This window comes from Ciconia boyciana, chromosome 1 (genome assembly GCF_034638445.1).
Source record: "Ciconia boyciana chromosome 1, ASM3463844v1, whole genome shotgun sequence".
NCBI classification, from domain to species: domain Eukaryota; kingdom Metazoa; phylum Chordata; class Aves; order Ciconiiformes; family Ciconiidae; genus Ciconia; species Ciconia boyciana.
Genome location: NC_132934.1, coordinates 70,732,043 through 70,755,857, shown reverse-complemented (window position 1 = coordinate 70,755,857; position 23,815 = coordinate 70,732,043). Strand labels below are relative to the sequence as shown.

Below are 23,815 nucleotides of genomic sequence, written 5' to 3'. Positions count from 1 at the left end.
TTGACAGCCTTTACTGAAGGACCCCAACAAACAAAGGGAAGGGGAATTCCCAGTTGTGGACAGTGCGGAGCAGTAGAGTTGAACAACACGAACTTCTGCAAAGCTGCTCTACAGGAAGCCAGAATGAGATTGCACAAACACCAAGCTTGGCCACAAATCACTTAGAGGAGGGGAAAGTGGGGGAAAAATTACTCCAAAGCATGCATCATTTACACTTTCCTCTTTTAAGAGAAAAAGAAAAACAAAGCAGGCTCACATCTTCCATTTGGGCTCAGGAAGACCAAAGATGGTAAAATCAGAAGGAATAAAAAGTTTTTTCAACCATGCAATAATACTTATTGCATTCAATGTGCTTATTATTCAAGGACTTTTTCCAGAGGCTCCAGATGCCATTTAAGCAGCTGATATAATGAAAGGTTTCTCACAATCCAAATCCTGAATGAAGAAATATGAAGGAGATTAGATATCTAGTTATTTTGGTCTCCAAATTGGCTATCCCTGATCCTTCTAAGAGCTGGAAAACAGAAGTATTCACATGTGTTACTATTGCATTACCCAGCTGTCACAACCTGACAGTGCTGCTTCTGGCCACATTAGGGTTCCTCAGTGGGCAGGTCTTAGCGTGACTTCATGATAATGGTCAAATGACATCTGCTCAGAAGTACTGCAGTCCAGAAATGAAAAGCAGCAACATCTCAAAGCAGGCCTAATTTACATCCTCCCTCTCTTTGACTTAAGAGATCTTGACCTTTCAGATGCAGTTAAGGAAGCCAGTTTCACCTCTAGCAAAATAATAATTAAAAACCCCAAAACCCACCTCTTCTCATTGAAGAGAGGTATCAGACATAAAGGACTACCAAACAAAGAGGTCAGTTTTCCTTAACACTAGAAACAGAAGCAGTGCTATGTGTCAAAAAGCAATTTTCTGGTACTGAGAAGCCAAACCACCTGAAGGCTGCTGGACAATAGCTAGCCTAAACTGCTAGGTAAATCTGTTATCATCCCTTGACAGGTCACCTGCAAGAAACTCTGCTTTCTTGACATGGACAAAAATTCATATTACCAGTTACACTTATTGAAAATTGTAGAGCCGAACAGATGTATATGAAAATAGAAGCTGAACCGCACCTCTGTCACAGAGCTGTGGTCCTTCCTGGGAGGCACAACAACACTTTGGAGGAGCAGAAGACTGGTTTCAAATCCAGCCAACCTGTCCTGTGGCTGACTACAACATTAATTTTAACCGTGTCCGCTTAAGTGGCCTCAAAACATGAGTAACTGGACAGTGTGCAATGAGGCAGGTAGTATGGGAGATCAGAGTGATCAATCAGCCCTTCTGGCCTCAAAGATGTGGGTTTTCATCAAAATTACATAGGGGTAGGATCCCAGACATAATCTTTAAATCTACCAATATGACACAAATATCATATTTCTAAGGTACTCAATGTAACACAAACAATAAAAACTCCAGAAAATCCCCAGCAAGGAGAGAACCCTATGTAGCTCCATTGCTGCAGTCACTTAAAATGTCTTTCTCCTTATGAAATAAAATGCACCTAGACCAACTACTTTATCCCCATGATTTTGATGGCAGAGAGAGTACTGATCCCTAAACAGAATAAAGTGAAAAGCAAGAATGTAAACGCAACTTCATGTCTTGATGTCATCTGTGTAGGGTTTCACTGCAGAAACTTATGTGGTGGAAGGAAAACCCCTGAAGGGTGTGTGGAGCACTGGGGAACCCTTCTGCAACTCCCATCCAAAGCACATTGCTCCCTTCCTCCCCAAAAACTCATCCCTATTCATACACACACACATTTCCCATTTGCTTCACTCCTGTGGTCCCATCACTGTCTCTGAAATACTGGCATTTAATCACTGCTTTTGTTAAAGCTAGTGCTTTATACCTGGTGAGAATAAGATTTTGTCTACTAATCCCAGCCTTTAGTCCTATAAATCCACAATAGATGCACTGAAGACAGAGGAGCTACATTTATATATACTGGTAGAGGAAATGTCTTTTTCTTGTTTGGGTTGTATAGGGGGAAGGAGAGGAAATAGGCTGGTGTGTCTGGTTTTATGGGGGGAGGGTTAAGTGGCAAACCAAACTGACTGCAGTTTATAGGGGTCTAAATAAAGGAACAAAAGAAAATAGTTACAGAGCTTTTAATAACACACAGCAGAGAAAACTGCAAACAAACTGCAAGCAAAAGTTGCTGCTTTTCCTTTTTATTGTCATAAGGCATTGCTCCTTGATTGCATACTGTGTCCAGTGAATAAGGCATTTACTATTGTGGTTGGACTGAATGAAGCTCAGACCTTTCCCATATATGGCAGGGCCTTTTAATCACCAGGGAGCAAACAAGCAGTGGAATTTTACTGGCTTTCTGGGTTTGCAGTGCCCTCTCTTGTATGAAATATCATTTCCCAGTGAATGCTTGTTACTGGGATTTTGACCCAATTTCCTGCTGCCATCGTCCTTTAGGGGACGTGTAGAAAGCCAAACAAAAAGGGCCAGCTTCTGATAGCCAGCAGCCCACTGTGAATTCTGAGTAACTCAAGGAAATCAAACAGATTTGCACGAAGATAACCGAGATCAGACCCAATATATTTTTTTTTAAACTAACAATATGGTTTACATCACTGTACGGCTGCTGAAAGCAAGATCAGATTCAGGCCAACTGATGCCCAGGTTAAAACTTCTCCCTCATTTTCACCAATGTAGCAGAAAACAGACAATTGATGTTTTAAGTTACCGGGGATAGCGGTATGGAAATTTTCAGCTGGCCTGCTTTTGTCAGTGTAATATACATTAGCCACAGAAATGCTTGGCTCAGTATCATCTGGATTGCCTAAACGCTCATATTCATATTTACAGCAATTAAAATGCTGCACTTCAGTCTTTCTAATCCAAGTTTTGTTTGAAGTGGCAAAGCAACAGCTGTGGCTTATCAGACATCTGAACGAAACCCCTCATTTTCATAGCAGGGGTGTGGCTCTGTGTATGGGGCTAAGCTGTTCCCAAAGCCATAAAACGAAGCAAACTCTCTCCTCTCTTGAGGACCCAGGGGTGCAGCGCTCCAAAGCCTCCCATGAAGGATGCTGACTAGAGGCATCCTGCAGCACCAGCAGGTTAAGCTATGCAGGTAAATGAGAGCTGACCAAACCCTTCCCCAGATCTCAGAGCTAACCCAATCTGCTCCCATTTCTACAGCTTGCAGCCAAGCTCTAGGAATTTCTTTTCCAAACTTACGAGCTTTAACTAGGCCTGAGCAAAGCCAAATTCTCCCCTGGTTCAATGGCTTTTGAAATTGCTGAGAGAAAGCAGGTTATCACTAGGTCATTAGGAAGATGCAGACAGAACAGTCCTTAGCCTTTGCTCCATCTGCAGCTGATCCCAGAAGACTGAGCAGAAATTGTCCTCGAAACAACTGCTGGTATTAGAAGGTGACGATCTGGGCTATCAAACAAGCACTGCTAGGTCCTCTAAAAAGGTGAGGAATTTAAAAAGGTCCTGCCTTTGCTTCTGGGATGAGAGACAGATTTTACCAGGGTGAACACTGTGACTCAAAAAATAAAACTGGGGAAGGGAGGAGGACGATTTCACCATGAGGGAGCTCACTGTCAAAGAAAAGAATGAAGTGGGAAAAGGGTAGTAACATGCCCTGTGGCAGTCACAGAAAGACAACAGGAACATCAAAGCCTTGCAAATAAGAAACCAACAAGGGCCTGATCACAGACTCCTTCACTTGGGCAGAGCTCCCTTTGAAGATGACTGGAATCCAACTGACACAAGTCTGCAGGACCAAATCTTGACTTCTGAAGGAGCACAGGAACCGCTGCTCCTGTGCTCGCTCGACAAGGGTTCGTCCAGCCCCACACAGCTTCTCCCTAGCCGTAGCCAGCTGCTTCAGAGAAGGACATAAAACAAGCTGCCAACAAATCTCAGGACCTTTGTTTACAGAGTTGTCATAGGTTCAGGCTCCCTTAGCAATTTGATGAATCATGAACACTAGTTATCCCTCACCCCAAGTTATTTAACTTTGAAAAGTGCACACAGCAATTTCCGTGCCCCTTACATTTCCACATACCTGAAGGAAGAATGGGAGGGTCAGTGCAGGTGGAGAGGGGTGTGCGTGCACACACACGCACGTACACGCACGTCTATGTGCAATGAAATCGTCTTCCTGCATTTAGCAATACCCCTCCCTTTTCATATTTGTTGGCCTACAGAGTTACTCTTCTGAATAGATCCAAAACCAGAGCATTTACAGCAAAACTTTATCTCCACAAATCTATTTATAACCCTTCTATGAGCTAAATTCCAAAGATTTTTTTTGCCATTTAAGGACATAAACCAGAAAGTGTGCAAACGGGTGGGTTCCACTTTGCTTCACACCCTTCACAGCAAGTCTCGAGGGAAATGCTCTTTATTTGTATTCTGTACACAAAAGGGTGTGGAAACATGTAACGTTGTTTCCATTGCCTGAAATCTTTCCCTAATATTTTCCCCACTGCAGCCTGGCCTGGCCCCAGGAGTTACAATTTCAAATGCTCTCATCAACATGAAAATGGACAAGCAGATAAGGCTCAGCAGCTTGCTTAGTCGTTTCTCTTCCAAGCTTATGACACTATGGTGGGACTGTAAGTAAAAGCTGTCATTCCTCAGCTTTGGTACATGCGTGACAACTTCACAGGAAGGCTCTGTCTCAGACGCAGCAAGCGCACTTAAGTCTGCAAGCACCCAAGAAATTCCCTCCAGACATGTCAGCTCAGTGTCACTGCTGAGCCTGGCCCATCTTCCACCTCATTTGCTGGGCTTCAGCGGTTTTATACCCACAATCTAGAAAGAGTTACTTTCTAGTAGAATACGTATCTGTGTGAACAAACAAAAAAAGTGTATGCTCTTGCTGAGAAGTCAGTCAAAAATAAGGTTTTAGACAGCGCTTAAACTTGGCATTTCGGTATTACAAATTCTTTATAAACACTAATGAATTAAGCCCCAGCAGCCCCGTGGGCTAAATACAAAAAGGCACAGGTTATCCTTTACTTGAAGATACAGAAACAGACACACAGTCAATTAAGTGACTCACCAGGTATTTATGACCACAGGAAAAAATTCAAAGGAGAAATTACTCCAGTGGCTTCAGATGGAGCTGCTTTTTTCCTTTCTTTCTTCCCCCTGCTTCCTCAGTTATTTGCTCCTGCCCCCGCTGCAAGCCAGCAGGACAGTCCCCGCAAGCACGTCTTCCTGGCTTCAACCCAAAGTCCCATAAACGCTGCCATAGGCGGGATCTGCTGATCAGGAGGTGCCCCATACTTCATGGATGGAGTTTTCCCCTCTCATGGGGCAGACGCAAGAGGCAGGGAGAGGGAAAGAGGCATCAGTTAGCAGTGGTAGTTCCTGACCATAGGTGGAGGAGGTGGGTGCCCCAGCTCAGAGCTCACCCACCTCACTGCAGGGGAGCCCAGCAAGCCTGGGCACTGCTGTAGCTGAATGCACAGCAGTTGCTGCAAGACAGAAGCAGAAGCCAGGAGGTTTGCAAGTGAGAAAGTCCAGAAGGCTGCATTCCCCACAGGGCCAGCTAGTGATGCTCAGGGAGAAGGACGCAGTAGGGACCATGCTGCTAACGCTGATATCTGCTTGGCAGACAGGCTGCCAGCCCCACACCATTTCTCAGCACTAAGCCCAGTTCCAAAGAAAAAACACATGAAAAGCATCACTTTCTTACACAGGATGCAAACCATACAGCTAACATACCAGGGCTAGCAGCTCAGTAACGGTGTTACGTGCCCTAACCTTTTTGGTTAATCAAATCCGTTTCAAGAGAAGTAGGAGCAAGCTCCCCTGGGGGTGGGAGGGATCCCAAATTACAATGTATTGAGCGTCCTTCCCCGCTGGGCTAGCTGAACTGTACAAAAGCATCAGGAAAGGCAAAAAGAAATTGTTACATAGTTCAACTGTCCTATGACCTCAGTGTTTCATCCAGAAAGGTCAGATCTAATCTGATCTTCAAATGCCTTTGAGTCAAATTTCAGCCTTAGCCAAATCCTTGACAAACTATTTGGGGGCATGCAACAGCTACAGCTTCCCAGCAAACACCAGCGCCAAAAAAGTAAGTGCCAGCATGTAGGTAGCTGCCTTGTTTCCAGTACAGATGCCCCCAAAACCCATTCTCACCAGGACATGGGGCTTTAAACCACCCAGGAGCTACGAACAAAACCAGAAAACTGGCCTCTGCACATGCACATTTCTGAAAGTGAGAGCTCTAGTAAGGAAGCAGCTTTCTTGTTACAAGCTGCCAGGGGGTAGTTACTAAGAAGAGACAATTTTTAAAGAATGAAAACTCGCTTTGAAGATAGACTCCCACTCTTTGCAGTCACAGGCCTGTCTGCCTCAGGCTTTGTACACCTGGAGCCCAATCCTGCAAACTCCCCATAAAGCTCCTCTCAAAGGCAACAAAAGGTTCATAGGATTGTGCTTTCCATTCTGCCCTGTTACCTTTTTTGGTGCTTTCTCCGATACCTAGAAGAGTCCAGACAAGCGCTGCAGATGGACAGCTAATGCTGCTCTCTTGGCCCTCTCTTTCTTATGCATATATGGTTTCCTGTCCCTCTTTGTTCACAGGCAGCAGTCAAATGTACCAAGTTGTACCCTTGGCAGATAGGGGTTAACAACTCCACTGATCTTTAATACAAATTATAACTCTGGCAGCCAACAGAATAGGTCTCATGTAAGCAACTGAGGAATCAGAGTATTTTAAACAGTCCCAGGGCATTCAAATGCTATTTGTCCTGCAGGAAGGAAGACCTGCAGGCTCTCACTTTTCTTTAATGAAAAGATAACTCCCATAGGCAGGGCCACTCCAGCTGCACGCAAGGAAGAGTGAAACAAGGAGGACTTCTTGATAGACCTTTCCCGTCATCTTTCTCTTCATATGACAGAAGTTACATTCCAGCAGGCAGCCAGCAAAAAAGCCTTGCTCTGTCTTTCTAGTCTCACCACCTGGAATCAGTAGCACTCCGCCCTAACCCCATGTGGGTCCAGACAGATGCTGACCAGCACACCTCCATGCCACGTGTGGCCCCAGGAATGAGACTTTGAGGAATAAGAAATCTTCCCATCTTAATGCACTTCAATTTTCCCTGTAACGTCAGCCAGAGGAACTGACAGCCTCCCTTTCCTTTCAAATCACCGAGCTTTCAGTGTAACTATTGCATTGCGTATCAGTGTTGGACAAGAAATAAAAGCAGAAGGGAAGTTACCCCTTTCTCAGGCTGCTCTGTGTCAGAATAATGCTGTGAGTGTATGAATTAGCAATTGTGGAAAATCCCTTATTCTCCTAATACATTCTTACATCACTCACTGTTAAAGGATATTCAGAGCACACAGGACTCCCCTTTGCATCAGATCCTGCATCCGTTAATGATGGTATTGATTTCGCCAAGACTAATCCTGTGAATAAAGGCTGTAGAATTGATCCCCTTGTCATTGCATGCTGCGACAAAGAGGAGTTTCCAGGGAATACAAGTTATTTCAATTTAGTCTCTTGTTCACAGGCATCTTATCCAGTGTTTCTCCCTGCCATCATGATTTAGATATTACATTAACGTGTGGAGGTTTTATTGACTAAGATACCTGCCTATCAGAAAGCCTCCCAAAGTAAGGCAGACCTGTACTTTCTTCAAATATGTTGAGAATAGTTCAGACCCACTTTACCTTAAAGGCAACTTAATTAAGCAAATGGACCGCTTACTTCCTTGAAGCATCATTCCATTTGTAATTTATGTTAAAACAGTCCATTTCATTGGTTTTGGCGTATGTAGTTTTAGGATGCCATCCTGTCTCTCCACGGCAGGACAAAAAGGCATGAAACTTGTTTGCAGATGCATATGCTCACACAGAACCTACTGCTACATTTAATGAGACAGAGAAAGAATGGATGCAGGGTCCCAGGGTTCTTTGATGGCAAACCATACAAGCATGATCATTCACAGTATGGTACCTAAAATAGACAAATTATAATACATACACAGTTCTCACAAAAGAAACACTCTGCCTCCTTATTTTCTTTGAGCTCCTGCCAAGGAGGGAATGTGTTATTTTCACAAATTATTCTCCTGTACGCCTTTTAGCAAGAGAAGCCTTCTCAGCTAGGCAAAATTGCATAAACCCTGCATACTCTAAAAATGAATACTCCTCTGAAAACAAATGCTCCACAAAAAGTCATTTTAAAACAGTTATCTTGCTCATTCTTCCAAACAATATATGATATATGAGAAAAAAAATCAATTCTATCGCTGCAGGTCTGGCCAGAGGTTACTAGTTTGGTCAATGTCCGCTGCTCCCAAGTATCCATCTGCAGCTAACTTCATCCCTCCCATCATTTTCCCAGCTCTTTCTCTGAGAAATTCCCTGCTATGCAGAATATCGTGCTACCAGCAGCCAGCCTTGCACAACGCTTTCAAACTCTCCGAGCGTGTCAAAGGAGCTGGGAAGGAAAGCCTGCTCGCTGGCTCTCCCCAGCAGCGCTCTGACTGACACAAACACAGACCCAGACTTTTAAGAGCTCCAGTCCCACCCAAGTGCATTTTTTCTCCCCCTTTTAACAGGAAAGACAACTTCACAAGAAACATTCTGGCAATACGCTGCTGCGCATGTTGAAGGCTGAAGACAAAAACGGATGCCATCTATTGTCAACAATACTTCTATGAAAGGCTGCCATGACAGACATCTGCTTCAGCAAGTATCAGATCAGTTACATTAACCAGAGCTTTACTGTATCTGTATCAGTTACGCTGGGAGACTGCCTTTACGGTCAGGCTGCCCTGAAAGCCCAGGTATTAAGTTGCAAAATTAAAAGTAATTCACCAGCCATTACCACGCTACAAACTTTTTCATTGCAATGCCTTTAAAAAAAAAAAAAAAAGAAAGAAGAAAAATTAAAGAAAGGACAGATAGGTTATTTCTCCACTAACAAGCCTGCTGCAGGATCTCACATGGAGTGGGACCGGCACAGATCCTGCCCTGCACAGAGCCTTGCCCCGACACCTCTGCGTTAGGTGAGCGAGCGTGCACCCCCTCCACCCGCCCAGCACAGATACCTCCCTTAGCTCTCCGCGAACATCTGGAAAGAGTGGGGGCATGGAGAGAGGGAGAGAGGAGGGGAGGAAAAATAGTATCCGACACTTTCGCACTATTTCCACGGCTCGTTAGATTTCGCATGCTGCTTAATCTCTAGCCATAGCGCAAATGCAGTCAGACCAGCTCACTCCCAAACAAATACATATCTTAAGCCCTTACCTCTGTGGCTGAAAAGTTTCAACTAGTAGGAAGGAAATGAATAACTGGCTGCTTGGGCAGGAGCACAGCAAGAAAGGCACACCAGCAGCCTCACACACAGCCCTATTCAATAAAACTACAGCTTTTCCTTGGCCCCTCCCAAAAGTCAATGCTAAGTGAATACATATCCCTTATGTTTACAATTGGCAGGCAGCGGTATGCATTGTCCTCAATTTATTCTAATAGGCAGCCAATGACTACGCACAAGCCAAGGTGGGTTCAGCCTGCCTGCAGAGATGCCTGTCATTCCCTAGGCATGCTCAGGAAGCCACTCATCAGAAAACCAAGACCTAAAAAGCTCCGAAAATCCGTGCAAGCTGCCAAAACTGTCTTGCTACATGCCCTTTTTTGGTTATCCTTAGCAGGGCCTCTGAAAGTAAATCCTCTGTCAGGAACAATCATAAGAAATGTTAATCTTGGAGAAAGAGGCTGTCTTGTTGAACACAAATGGAGCTTAAAAAAGGAAATACACTGAATGGAAAGGGACACAGTAAACATATTTACTTTTTGCACCAGTTAAAAAAAAAATCAAATAAATAATTTCACCACAGCTAAACTTCATTGTATTTTTTTTAATGAGGACCACATGTAAAAGGGAACACAGAAACGCTGTGCAAGCTTGATTCTGCAGAAAGAGAGAGACACCAGTGGGAAAGGCACATGAAAGATGAGTTGGCAGGCTTCGCAGCCCATTTCCATTTCAAATAGTACAACAGAAGTTATATACAGAATATCCGTGTTCTGAAAAATAACTTTTAAAGGGATTCAAAATTTTGACAATGATCCTTAGCAAGTTGGACTAGTTGGATAAACAGGTTTAGTTTATAGGTATACAGCTATTTATCTCAACATTAAAACTGATTCATTTACTATGAGGATAGCCCTGCATCTACATATTATGACCAATACTTTTCACTGTCTTTCAATACCATAGATAAAGTAAGCTTAGATTAATTTTTATCTTTGTTTGTTTGTTTTGCTTTAGTGATTGCACACTATTGATATCTGTCCAAATTATGCAGGCAGCTTAAAAAATGAAAGAACAGATGCAGACTGATGCTGGAAACAAATGAGCTGCATAAAACAATTAAGAAAGGGTGAAAATAAATATGAAAATTATTGCTTAGAAAAACAGTACATAGACCCTAACACGCACATGTACCAGCCGCTAAGCAAGGCTGTTGGAGAACTGGTGGCTGCTCTAAGGGGACAGGATTCCAGACCAGGAGATATTCTACAGGTTCATATTTGACAATAATATACACAAAACCAGTTAGGGGGAAAATATGTGTAAGATGACTTTGCAGCTGAATGGGCTAAACTATTTTAATGCCTTTCTGGGTCTTTTTTTCTGGTCACTGGGCCCCACGGATTTAGTCACATGTGTAATGCAAGAAGGATTCAGTCCACAGACAGTAAACTAATCTTTATAACATGAAAAAAAAAATCAGAGACACAAATTTATGCAGATTTACAGCAAGCAGTCATAATTATTCTAGTGCCATTTTAAATTTCACAACTTACTTAGATGAAGTAAAAAAGTGGTGTTTGTTTTGCAAAGGCACCTTGTTTTCTTTATTTTAACTACCCTTTGGAAACTTCATCTAATGTTAGACATTGCCCATGATGCGGCTGTGCTGGTTTTAAATATTAAAACTAATACACACAGCATATATAACTTTGGTTTTTAGGATTTACTAAACAAGGGAGAACAAAATCCTTGTTCTCAGTCATTCCATTAACTATAGACATTATTAGCCTATGTATCAATGACCAAATAAAAAGAGGCAGTGACATTATTTAGGAAGAAGTGACATATCTCTACCGGATCCTACCATCCCCTAGATTTTCAGAATGTAAAACATTGAAGAATCCAGGCTGAGGAGTAAACAGGATTAAGGGATGCTGATGGTCAGAGCAGAAAATTTAATGTTCGAAGTACCCGGAGGTTCTCGTTCCAGCATAGCCATCAACCCCTGCAATCTCAGTGTCCACTGCAACAGGGAGCTAGCAGCTATACACTACTTAAAGTTGAAAGCAACTGGTTGTTTGGGGTGTTTTTTTTTTTTTAAAGAGACTTACCATGAGTTTGATGCTCCCTTGTCAAAGCATCCCAAACTCTTTGTGTTCTAAGTCACTTTTCCATTAAAATTCTGCAAAAAGACCAATTTTGCTTTGGGGAAACGATGTCATGAAAAGTAAAGTTTGCATCCTTCTTGCTGAGCTGAATTTCACCTAGAGAAACTTTTGAATTCCATGACTTGGAACTTCGAAGCCAATTAACTGGCACAGATACCATAACTTTCCTGAAGATATTACTGGAAACCTGAGCTATGAAGAATGCAGATTTCTAGAATTTCTAGTGGGTGCCCCTTTGCATCCTATGACTAGGAGCCACCTGTAAATGCCTGCTGCAAATATATAGTTACAATATGCCTAAATCCATGAATTTAGGGAACTGTCATGATAGTCCTTGCCCTCATCACCAGGGTTGCCACTCTCACCACAGCTTCCTATCCCCTCTGCTTTGACAATCAGAGACTCTTTGTGTCATAGCACAGAGCTAAAAACATTTTAGGGGGCTGAATAACCCAAATCCTGGTTTATGATAGCACACATAAGAGATAGAAAAAATAGTATATGCAGAAATTAAACCCACAAATCAAGCACAATTTTAATATCGATACCCTATCATGGTAAGTGAGGGCCCTGCAAGTGCTCATTGCTAAGCTCTTGAGCTCGATAACTCAGGGCAAGGGTGGGACTGCTTGCGATAAGAGCCAAAGCGCTTGTACGTGCTGGGCTGTTAGTGCGTTCTTGGAGACCTAAACCTGCAGTCACTCCCTGAGAAGAATCATGTTAGAAGTACCTGGAAATCTCTGTCGAGACTGTGGCTCTTGCAGGTTTATCAATTTTTCCTACAAAATTTACAATCTAAAGCTGAGGTAAGTCTGTGGTCTAGAAAGTACACTATAAATCATCCCCTGGGAGGCAGGTCTGGTTGCTGCGTACAGCCACTCTGAAGAACTTGCATTTTGGCACCGCAAAGCCCTCAAGACTCAGCAGGCAGCGGTGGCCAAAGGGGCCATTTGGATTATTATTAGAGCTGTACTCCCTGCCTGGAAAAAGTCTTCAGGGTATTTGGGGAGGCATAATCTTTTGCTTTTCAAAATGAAGTTGCTTTTTATTATTGAGCTTCCCAAAATTATTTTTTCTTCTCTTTATTTGACATGGTGCACGTGGCCATTACTGAGTAGCACTGAGTCTCCCACCACTGTCACTGCAATGTCTTCAGCTGCCATTTCAGAAACAAAGAGGAAATACGTTCCCCACCCCTGCTCATTCCCACAATACAGCAAGATGCATACAGAGCATCAAATACACCATGGGAAGGCCATTCTTCCCATCTGTACTCAACCAATTCAGCCATTGCTTCACATCCCCATTATCTAATTTTTTGGTGGTCTGTGCAGCTAACAGTGGGTCCAACTGTCCTAGTGCTCACAGCATAAAAGTAGAAATCTTTAGAAAGGACTTTCCGTCCTGTAACTAGCACGGATGCTCCATGTTTAGGTGGGGAGACCAAAACTCTGCTTAGGAGAATCACAGTAGCGAGGTCTGTGCTAGGAATAACCGACTCTATTTCCTAGCGCAGAGATGGACACAAAGAGGCAGGCTTCCTCCTGCACCAGGGTGATGAAGATGTGTCGCTCAGCTCTGCTGACAAGAAAGCGGTCTTTATTTCCAATCCTGGTACCAGTAACAAAGGTGTGACACTGGAGTGCTGGCATGGGTCACAGATACAAAAGGTTATAATCCTGTCAGCAGCAAGGGTCACCATCCACTGAGTCCTGGCAACCATGGCTACAGCTGAACATCACTCTCACTCTAGCAAATGCCCTCGGACCCAACCAGCAGCGCTTTTATCTGTCACCTTTGGGTTCCCTTCACAGCACTCTTTGCAGCTATGCAGGGCAACTGTTTATGGTAAATAAAAGTCTGCCATTCTTTGTCTCTGAGCAGGACAGGGAGGGAAGGGAGTTTTAACACTTCCAATGACAAAATATATCCCTGGAGGGGCACATGGCTGCATATGGCAGGGGCAGAGCCTTGGTCCTACACTGTAAACCCTCTAGGGAGATAAAGGAGGTATCAAAAGACTACATCTTGAGAAGAGAGGTAAGACTCCCTTCCCTGCAACATTAAACAAACCTCTCCTGTTCCTCACTGTATATCGGAGCATTCAACACAGTGTTGAGTATCTCCAAGCACCCCAGTCACAACTGCATCATTCTTCACTTTCAGCCCCTCCAGAATATAAGTGCTCTCTAAGTGGAATGTCATGACCAAAGATGAGGGGAACTGTTGTGAGATTACACAAGATGTCCAGGCTAACAAGATCTTGCAGGAAGTCCTGTTATATCTACCAGGGTAGGTGAGACCCACGTTGCTCGCACGAACAGGAAGGAGGACTAAGCCTCCATTGGCCCCCAAAGGACACAACTGCCCTAGGAACTGGGTCAGATGAGAAGCATACTCAGAGAAACATCAGCACTAGGAGCAGCTGAGGAGATGGGACACCAACTTACGCTTATGCTCTCTGCCCTCTGTACCCTGGTCAGACACAGGACGATAGGTAGGGGCACCCTCTCCAGCAGACTCTGCTTTTTTCCTCCCTTGGTACAATAGAGCAGTGGGCAGGAAATGTGCCGTGCACCCTGGGCTAGCTCACACCTCCTCTCTTGCTCCAGGCCAGAGTGGAAAGCATGGTTTGGCACTGCAGAGTTTCTCATACCCCCTCACAACATAAAGAGAGCACAGTGTGGGTTCCCCCCACCCGAGCAGACGATTTCTAAATGATGCTATGGCTATGCCGTTTCCACAGCTCATCTGAAATCAGCCTAATCTTATATACAGAGGATACTGCCCAGATGGCGGTGCTCACAGCTGTGCACATCTGACATGAAGGTGAGTAAGCTTAGATTTGTGAGCAAGCCACCCAGCTGGCAAGTCTGTCTGGGGGATTGCTTCGAAGTGCATGAGGGAGAAGCCCACACACCGTGAGCAGATTTGGTCATCCTTATGATTACCTTCTGGGCACAGACAAACTGCTTCTGTGTTAGAGAGGCAGAGGTACCTTTTTAGGAAAATTTCACACATGCTGCTTCAGGCCATATCTTTTGGCCTGGAACAGCACAATCCATAGGACTTCAAAGCCACCAGTGCACTCAAAGAGGGTGTAAAAGCTACCACAAAAGAGAGCAGAGGAATACGAGCATCTCTTCAAATGCAGGGCTGTGTGCAGTACAATGTCAGTCAGCTGGAAATAAAAAGCTAGTGCTGCTTAGACACAGTAACAAGGACTAGAATGTAGATACCAAGAGGGATGCACATGTGTCTTAACACAGATGCCAGCCTCAATCTCCCTCAGACTCATGTATATCCAGTGGAAGAGACAGAGCCCTCCAACAGGCTATTCACATCATGGATGTTTAGCACATCCAGAAGAGCTGCACTGACAAATAGGAAACCCAAGACACCAAGCCTCCCAACTCAAAGTGCCACAAATCCCCCATGAGTGGCAAGGACTGTGTTCTCTTTCCTTCCTGAAAGGAGTTATGAGCCTTCTGGGTGCTAACAAAAGCAATAAATGAAAAAAACAATGGATCCTGTTTAAGATGCAAGAATCAAGAAGCATGCCACGCATCAGTCCATGCCATGATAACCAAGCAAGGAATACAGGGCAGAAGTTGGTACCAGTTTCAGCTTGTATAAAGGTATTGGGAAAGAAGAGACCCCCCGCCCTGCTATGGGGAAGAGAGACTTACCTAGCACCCTGAGAGTAGGGATCAGTCCAATGTTTCCAAGAGCAGCACTCCCTCACCTTGGATTAAAGAAATTAAAGAGTAGGTGTATAATTATGTATCATTGCCATTCATTTTGGTGTGGCATATCTGCCCATTTCTGCTAGGTGTGGTACTTTATTTCTCTTGGTTTAGCCAGCTAAATATATGCAAAGCACATTTATATACTAAAAAGAATAATCAAAACAAAAAAGGGATCCCAAAACGTGCTGGAAAGAGACACTTTACCCACAATAAGAAAGAATTAATCATGGACACAGTGATTTTACCTTACTAAAAGCAAAAACAAACAACATAGTGGCCCATATTCCAAAGAAAACAGAATACCTGCACTTTTCCACTACAAAACTAAGCCTAGCTACAAGTACACAGTGCCCCCCAAAGAACAGAGACTTCACAGCACCATTACTCATTAGTAGAAAAGGAAAAAAAGAGCTCTTCTGGATTGCTTTGGAAAGTAGGATTTTTATACACTTTTTCTGCAGGCTAACATATGGTAAGGGATCTCTGCCCTCAGGGACACCCCTTTTCCTGAAGGGCATGCCCACTTCTCTCGCACAGAGTACAAACTACAAACAGCATATGTGTATCTTTTTCCAAACACCCCTGTTTTCCATTGCCAGCCATGAAATATTACACGCAATGAAATTAGCAGTGCTCAGAAAATTTGTGCACATTCTCAGTTTGCCTTGGTTTGAGAAAAATCAGTGCATTTGCTCAAAACAATTGCACTGCACATGCTCCTTCTTTGTAAATTTGGCTTTATTTTGAGTATTGTTTTCCAGGCAGAAAAGATGGTGCCATCATTTACTTTTGCAATCGAGTTACAAATTGCACAGCTGCTGGTACGGGCATTTTGAGGGTGAGGCATATTCCTTGGCCTTGATTCTCCTCTCACTTAGACTAGGGTAAACCAAGTGTCAGCTTAATCAAATCAACATTCTCTGACGTATCCTATTGTTACAGCAATGTGAGAACCAGGCCCCTTTGGGCTCTGATGCTAATAAACTATTCAACTTCAGCAGTTTGGCTCAGGCAATGAGCAAAGGTTAGGTCTCGGTCATTAACTTGGACTCAAACGAAAAACACAACTTTCGTTGGCAAAGTCCATTTCAGTCCCACACATGCCCATGTTTGCAAACAATACTTTTGATCTTCGCTTAGGTCTCTTGTTTGGCTCTGGCTGCTGTAGCAGAATTCAACACTTGAAGCTGCTTCTCCAAAGCCATGTCCCTAGGGATGGCAAGCCACAGGGAGAGAAAGGCACCTCAGGCAACTGAAGGCTGTGCTTACTCAACAAAATCGAGTAGACATAGTTGGTAGGCTGCTGGCAAGAATATCTGATTCCGCTGGTATTTGCTTAATAACAGTGACTCTGTTACTGTCCCCATTTTATCCATGCAGCACATGCATAAGGGGAAGAGCTTGAATACAGTCACCACTTTCCAGCCTATTCATGCTATATCTTATTGTCATATACATCCTTATATCTCCTCCAGACCCAAGAAGCTCTAACCAGTTCAGGCTACACTACATACCAATAGAGAGGACCAGACCTCTGTTTCTGTATGGTAATAGGCTTCAGTTCCAAACAGATAAAAACAAGAATGATAGAAAGAAAGGAGTATTGCTCCCTTTTTAAAGACGGGAAACAAAATACTGAAGAGATCCATGTAGATCCAGCTTAGATCCACACAGGTATTCAGACATTCAGCTCATATTTACACAGTTCCTAAGTCCCTCATCATTTAAGACTTCAGTCCAGTGTAGACCTGGCTCTCAGTGGCTTGCATAACATCCTGCAGAGCCAAGAAAGGAACCCAGAAGTTCTCCAACTTCACTCACAAGAGAGCAGGGCAAGTTGGAGACCTGAAAGAAGGCAAGGAAGGACTGCGTTTGTTAGGCAAGAAGCAGCTGTGGCACTGTACGGGACATAGAGAAAACCCTGCTATGCAGTGTGTATAGAAGACAAGACTTATTGGATACCTCAGCAAACACAGCACTAAGCAGAACAAGAGGGTGAAGACTCGGGGGAACAAGAGCACCCAGTCCCCATTTTCACATTCCCATTGCTATTACACACAGAGTGGCAGAGCTGTGCTGTCCCAGCTCAGAACAAATAAACCAGTTGTGGCTTTGTGTCATGCTTTGAGCACACACGTGCTGTGCAAGTGCAACTAGCGCTAGTGAACAAAGTCATTTAAAATGAGATCTCTAGTGTCCTGCATCACACCCTGTCACCTCGTGCAATGCAATAGCAGAGCCACAGTTAGAAGCCCACTAGAGCAGACTGTGCCAAAGTAATACGGTGGTTCTGTGGAAGGAGCTATGCATCTGGCAGAGTACATCCCTCCCTCAATCTTCCAGCCATGCGATCCCTCTGGACAGAGCAAGCCTCTGCCACTTCCTTGGAAAAGCCAAATTTCTGTCATCGCCACAGACAAGGAATCTATAGGAAAGAGGAGCAGGCACAGCAGACAGAGTCTCGTCAGCAGTGCCAGACATTTTTTCTAAGCCAAAACCTCTGGGTTTATCCAGTGGAGGGAAGGGTAACTGCAATATCTGCCTCAGAAGAAATGAAAGAGTTGGAAAAGAAGAGGAAGCAAATAAAGAAACATTAACAATATGCCTTATGTAATACCGTGGACCAAATTTGAGAACTGGATATGAGTGCACTGAGTCCCTAACATTCATCTAGCAGCACATACTGCCAAACAATCTTGTCCCAAAGCTGAGAGAGGTGTCACTGAAATGATGACTACTCCTATTGCAACATTGCCTAATAATCTTAGTCGGGATTCAAGTTCCCATGAGGTGGTCCCTCACACCCCAGCAGCAGGTTGTGGGAGACACTTGTGCCAGTGGGATCTCCAGGTACCCAACAAGCATTCATGCACAGGCAGGACTCCACACCAACAATCCTAGGAAAGTATGAACCCCAGCACGAGTTTCTCCAAAGGATATGGCACTGAGTGCAATAGTGGGCATAGTAAAATGTCTTTCCCTGCCCTCTCTCATATGGGAAGAGAGGGATAGTGGCCTTTTTGCTGACTATCCAGCATGACATTTGCTCCTCTCCAAATCTAGACACACGCAGCTTCCTCTTAAGAGCTCTGGGTAATGTCGTCTGACAGGCAATTTCCTGCGGCAGTTTCATTTAAATAAAATAAATTAAATATGAATTAAAAAATAGGACAAGTACAGAAGCCTCCATGCTATGTATTTTGTAATTACATTTCATTCTACATTTCCTGTCCTCCAATATTCCCAGTATGTCTCAATCGTTTGTATTGACGAAGTAGCATGACAGAATTTCTCAAGGGGAAGCTATGATGGGGCATCTGGGGCTTTGAACTGCAGACAGCTATGCTATTTGTCTATATAAGCTAAATCACTGGCATAACACGTGATGAGGTAACTACAGAAGTATACAGGAAAGAGGAGTAACAGCTCATATGTTTCTCACAGTTCCAGTCTCCAGTTCCTCTGCACTTCAAAATTATTTTGCTTCCAAGAGATTAAATCCCTGTGCTTTGCTATGCAAGTGGCGTAGCCGCAGTTCATGGCAAAATTGAGGTTGATGTAGAATGTAGCTTTCTGCTTTGAGCACACTATATCACATCTACTTTGGCCTGCCCTTTGGTTAGAAGGTGAAATGGAAAGTGCTAGGTTTCAATTTCATGACCCCTCTAGGCAGGGGTCATGCTTACCTGAAAACATTACTTGGTGACCTTCTGGCTCTCCTATGATCAGTGTTCAAATACTCATTGAAATATCTGATCTCCTGAGTGGCTCTAATTTCTTTTTGTCCCTTCCCTTTCCAGAATGACCCATGTTCACCTTCTGTGGCAAGCTCTGAACTCCTGAAGTTTAGTGTAACCTCCAGTGTATTGATATTTGCATATTCAGTGCAAATATACTATCTTTTTTCCTATTCTTTAAGGCAGATGAAAATCACAAAAAGGCAAATTTTCTATTATTTTTTCCTTCAAGAATAATTCACAGCAATTGAACACCGAGTGCCACCTGTATGAAGTGCGCTGATATCAATTAAAAATTCTATCTTTTTCCCATTCAGTCCTTTGAATTTATATTTGAAGCACTTTTTTAAGTGCTTATAATGATCTTCCTCCAATTCTGTTTCAAGAGAAATGGAAATGTGATACTAATGTTCCTGCTGGGTTTCTTGAATTCTTCTTTTGTAAGTCATAGTACGTCCTCAGATACCACTTCCTCAGACAAGCCATACAATGTCAGGAAGGGCTGCAACGCTCCTGTGTCTTTTTGCAGTGGTAACAGTGGACACAAGAATTGCTTCCAGATACCTTGAATAACTGCTGTAAGGAAGCACTGCTTATCTTCCTTAGCAACATCAGTGGGAACCTAGTAATGCAAGCAGGTCACGGATTTCTATGGCTATAAAGCATGTCTTTGCCATCATGCATGCTCTGTAGCACTGTATTCCTAGTTCATGTTTTACCACAAAAAATTAGCATGGGGATGCCTGTGCGATACATGTTCGGAGTATCCCTCTCAAAGTAGATCTCGCAGTTGGCTCGATAAACTAGGGGTCTCAAGATACAAAGCTCAAAAAAAGCAGTCTTTGAAAGGTTGCACTTTTCCATATTAGAGTCTGAAAATACACATCTTTGAGAACATTTGGCTGAGCATTCATTACATTTTCCTATAAAGAAAATAACTTATTCTTCCATGAAACTCTCTAGATTATCATGTGCTACCCTTTATTAAGGCAGCACCATTACCACATTCTTCTCATTTCTAATACTCAGTCTCACAAGTCATTAAGAACAATTCCCAGTGCTGCAAGTTTAGATACCCATGATGTAAACCAGTCACCAGCGGCTTATGGTTAATATCTTTGTTATTTTCAGCCACAAAGACAACTTCCATAAACAAAAAATAATCAATGAACTTTTTCTAAGCACAAATATGGAAAGAATTATGCTTGCCTTTACAAAAGTCTTTTCATCCCTGTTAAATGTTTTGGGGTAAAGGAAAGGGATGTTCTTGCCAGCATCTACCACATATGATATTATAACCATCAAGATAAACATCCATATGCCTTGAGTCAGAGCTGCTTCCGAATGTCAGAATGCATGCGTGAATTCCTAACTAATAGCTATTGTTTGGATTTATTAGAAGAAATATCACGAGTTTGACTTCTTCCAGAGCTTGGCATGCTATAACACCACAAGAAAAAAAAAAAAAAAAAAAAATCACAGTTGATAGGTTTTCTAAGGAGTGCCCTTAGTTTTTAAAGAGATTTTAAATTCGTCATGGGTCAGAAACGTTTCTGCATTTGATTGCCATCTTTTAGCATTCAAAGTAAGTTTCAAATATTCTGTATTTGACTGAAAAACTGACACTTGGCTTATGTAACTTGGCTTCTGAGCAGTTATATGCAATAGAATGCTTCCTCAGAATCGCAAGGAGTTTCCTTACACAGACATTTGCAATGAAAATATCAAAGAAACAAACAGCTTGATGAAACAAAAAGTCCCTGCACAGTCTGATTGGTGACACTTCCCATTCCTAAGCAGATCACGGATAAATTCACCAGCCTTCAGTGAGATACCAGACCTATTTCTGACAGACCCTGAACCAGACTATAAAACAATTAAGCTGCTGATTACATAACTAGGCAGTAGGATAGCTATACACACCAGAATGTATAGCTCTATATTTCAAACTATTGTCATCCTGCCTCCAGCATATGTCAGGAACTCATAAAATCACAGTGAGAGGATTTGCTCATTCTCTTCAGCTCACATAAGCAGGGCTTACTCCTCAGTTTGCACTCAGCTGCAGAATCCCACCGGCATTTGTTGTGCTCAGCACCCGCCTGAAGCCGTGAAGAGCTGTTGTTAAATGTAAGTAACACAAAGCAGCCATACTCTCCCTTGCAGTGGATGTGAACTGTTCCATCCCCTACCTGTGCCAGAGGCACACTGAGCATTAAATAGTATTTGCACAATGCTACAAACGGGCAAAATTCTATTCAAACACTTCTCTGGGCTAGTCAAAGTCCCAAGTGCCTGTTTCATGGGAAATTCCAACATTTCAGGGCTATCCTTGAGTTCATTATTTAATTAGAAGAAAGAAAACATTTCAAATTAAATGAAATTTCAGATGTACCTTCTCTTGACAACGTCAAAGGACATTGTCCTGGTTCCAGCTGGGATAGAGTTATTTTTCTGTCTAGTAGCTGGTATAGTGCTGTGTTTTGGGGTTAGGAGGAGAATAATATTGATAACACACTGATGGTTCAGTTGTTGCTAAGTAATGTTTACAATAGCCAAAGACTTTTCAGCTTCCCATGCTCTGCCAGGTGCACAAGAAGCTGGGAGGGGGCACAGCCAAGACAGCTGATCTAAACTTGTTGAAGGGATATTCCAGACCCTACGATGTCATGCTCAGTATAGAAACTGGGGGGAGTTGGCCGGGGCAGCGATCGCTGCTCAGGGACGGGCTGGGTGTCGGTTGGCGGGTGGTGAGCGGTTGCATCACTTGATTTTCCTGGGTTTTGTTTTTCTCTCTGTTGTTGTTTTCCTTTCCATTACAATTTTATTATTATTATTTATTTTATTTCATTTCAATTCTTAAACTGTTCTTATCTCAACCCACGAGTTTTCTTACTTTTGTTCTTCAGATTCTCTCCCCCATCCCATTGCAGGGGGGGTGAGTGAGCAGCTGTGTGGTGCTTGGTTGCCGACTGGCTCTAAATCAGGACAGAGATCCTTTCTAATTCCCCACTGAACTTTTTATTGAAGTAAAAGCATCAGAAATAGATATGAATGCTAGAACAACATGCTTCAACCACTTCCAAAATTTCTTCAATAATGTTTAATCAAAAAGAGACAAAAATCAACTCCTGTGAAATACATTCCTGTGAAATTCAGAGAATCTATAAAAAAAAGACTGCAAAGAAAGAAACTTTAGCTTCTGCACTAGTATTGTTCATTGTTTACTACCACAGTCTCTTTTTCAAGCCACCAAAGATATGTGAAGAAGCACAAACAGAGAAATACCCACAAAAGTGTTTAGGTTAAGCTTTTTGGTACAGTGACTGATTTCTCCATTGCTTTTTCAACTTATCTTCCAGATTAGTTGTGATTGATTATAAAAATCATATAGTACATGTTCTGGCTTATGAACATGGACTTCATATGCTCAGAAGGATTAGCAAAAGACATTTTGATTCATTTTCTCCAAGGAAGAGAATATTTTTTATAATCTCTCCATCCAAATTCAATCATGAAAAAAATATATTGGTGGCTACATACTGCAACAGTATGGGAAATTGGACCGCTTATTGTTTCAGGCCCAGGCCACCCAAGATTTTAGAGGATTTGGCAGCTTTCAAAATATATCACATGAGAGACTGGTGAAAACAGACAAACAAAACAAAAACAACCCAGATGGCTGTGCTTCCCTCAGTTACAAGGCAACGCCATCAGAGGCCTTTACTCACATATAAGTATTTTCATTTTAAAAAGGTCAGATATTTTTTAATTGTCTGCTTTTCAAGAAGTCTTTGCATTGATTCTGCTTTTACCGAAAATGATGTTTTCCTTACATTTTCTGTAAGCAAATTTATGTGAATTCTCTAGGAAAAAAGTCTCAAAAAAACCCCAAACAATCCCAAACTCACAAGATGTTCCTCCAGACTCTTTTTCCTGTTTTTCTCTGAGATCTAAATATCAGATGCAGGAATGTGCAAATGCAGAAAGTACATAATTTGTTGAGCTAGTCCAAGTATTTTTATAGTTCAATCATCAACCCATTTCTGAGTTTTCTGGTATCATTAGTTTTACTGTCATGTTATACTGATTTTTCTGTTATTATAGGACTACTCGTTTTAGCTATATTTTATTCCCTCTGATTCATTTGTAAAGAAAAACCATGAACATCAAGAAAAGTACTGAGAAAGAGTCTACCCTTTTTCACACTATTCTCTAATAACCACCATTCTGACTTCCAATGCCATTTGCTTCCTTGGTTTCCACTCAGCTTCTGTGCGTCCTCCCTGTTTAAAGTCACATAGCTTCACAAGCATCCTGTTCTGCCACACTGCTACAGGCTCAGATCCAAACTCTGGGCAGTCCCTAAGTATGTACGCGGCTAGAAGGCCTGTAATATGGCCTTAGGAGGAGATGGCATTTGACTCAGAGTAATGACTTTGGTACATGATCACATGCCATAAGCAATAGCTTACCCATAGCTATCTGTTCTGAAGCACGGATTTACCCATTCCTGATTATTTCTAAACAGTGCTGATAATTTACACACAATGCCACTTTCCAAACATCATTACAGATGTTTTTCTTTTTTTTCCTGGAAAAAAACTTGCCCAAACTGTATACTATAGCTGTATCCATCCACATGTCCACAGATATGCTCTCTAAACTGAGTTTTCATTCATCTTTGTTACCTTCCCTGACTTCATAGCTTGTAAATATTCCCAAACAACCACTCTCTATGGAGACAGGATCATCAGGGTTCCCACCAACATAAGTCATTACTAATCTTTGTTTAGCTTGTATGGCAATCAGGGATATTAAGTTTACATATAATATGACTGGGGGTG

At 42.7% G+C, this 23,815-nt stretch overlaps 1 protein-coding gene across 4 annotated transcripts in view; it reads right to left on the bottom strand.

Moving 5' to 3' along the window:
* CALD1 (caldesmon 1) overlaps positions 1–9,527 on the bottom strand; it is a 196,246-nt gene extending 186,719 nt beyond the window's left edge. For 3 of the 4 annotated variants that reach the window (XM_072874111.1, XM_072874126.1, XM_072874118.1), the window contains exon 1: positions 9,305–9,525. The gene's annotated coding sequence lies outside the window, so the exon portion shown is untranslated. Of the gene's footprint in view, positions 1–9,304 lie in introns of all 4 variants that reach the window. The other variant, XM_072874135.1, reaches the window with a different exon arrangement.
* Positions 9,528–23,815: the final 14,288 nt, after the last annotated feature.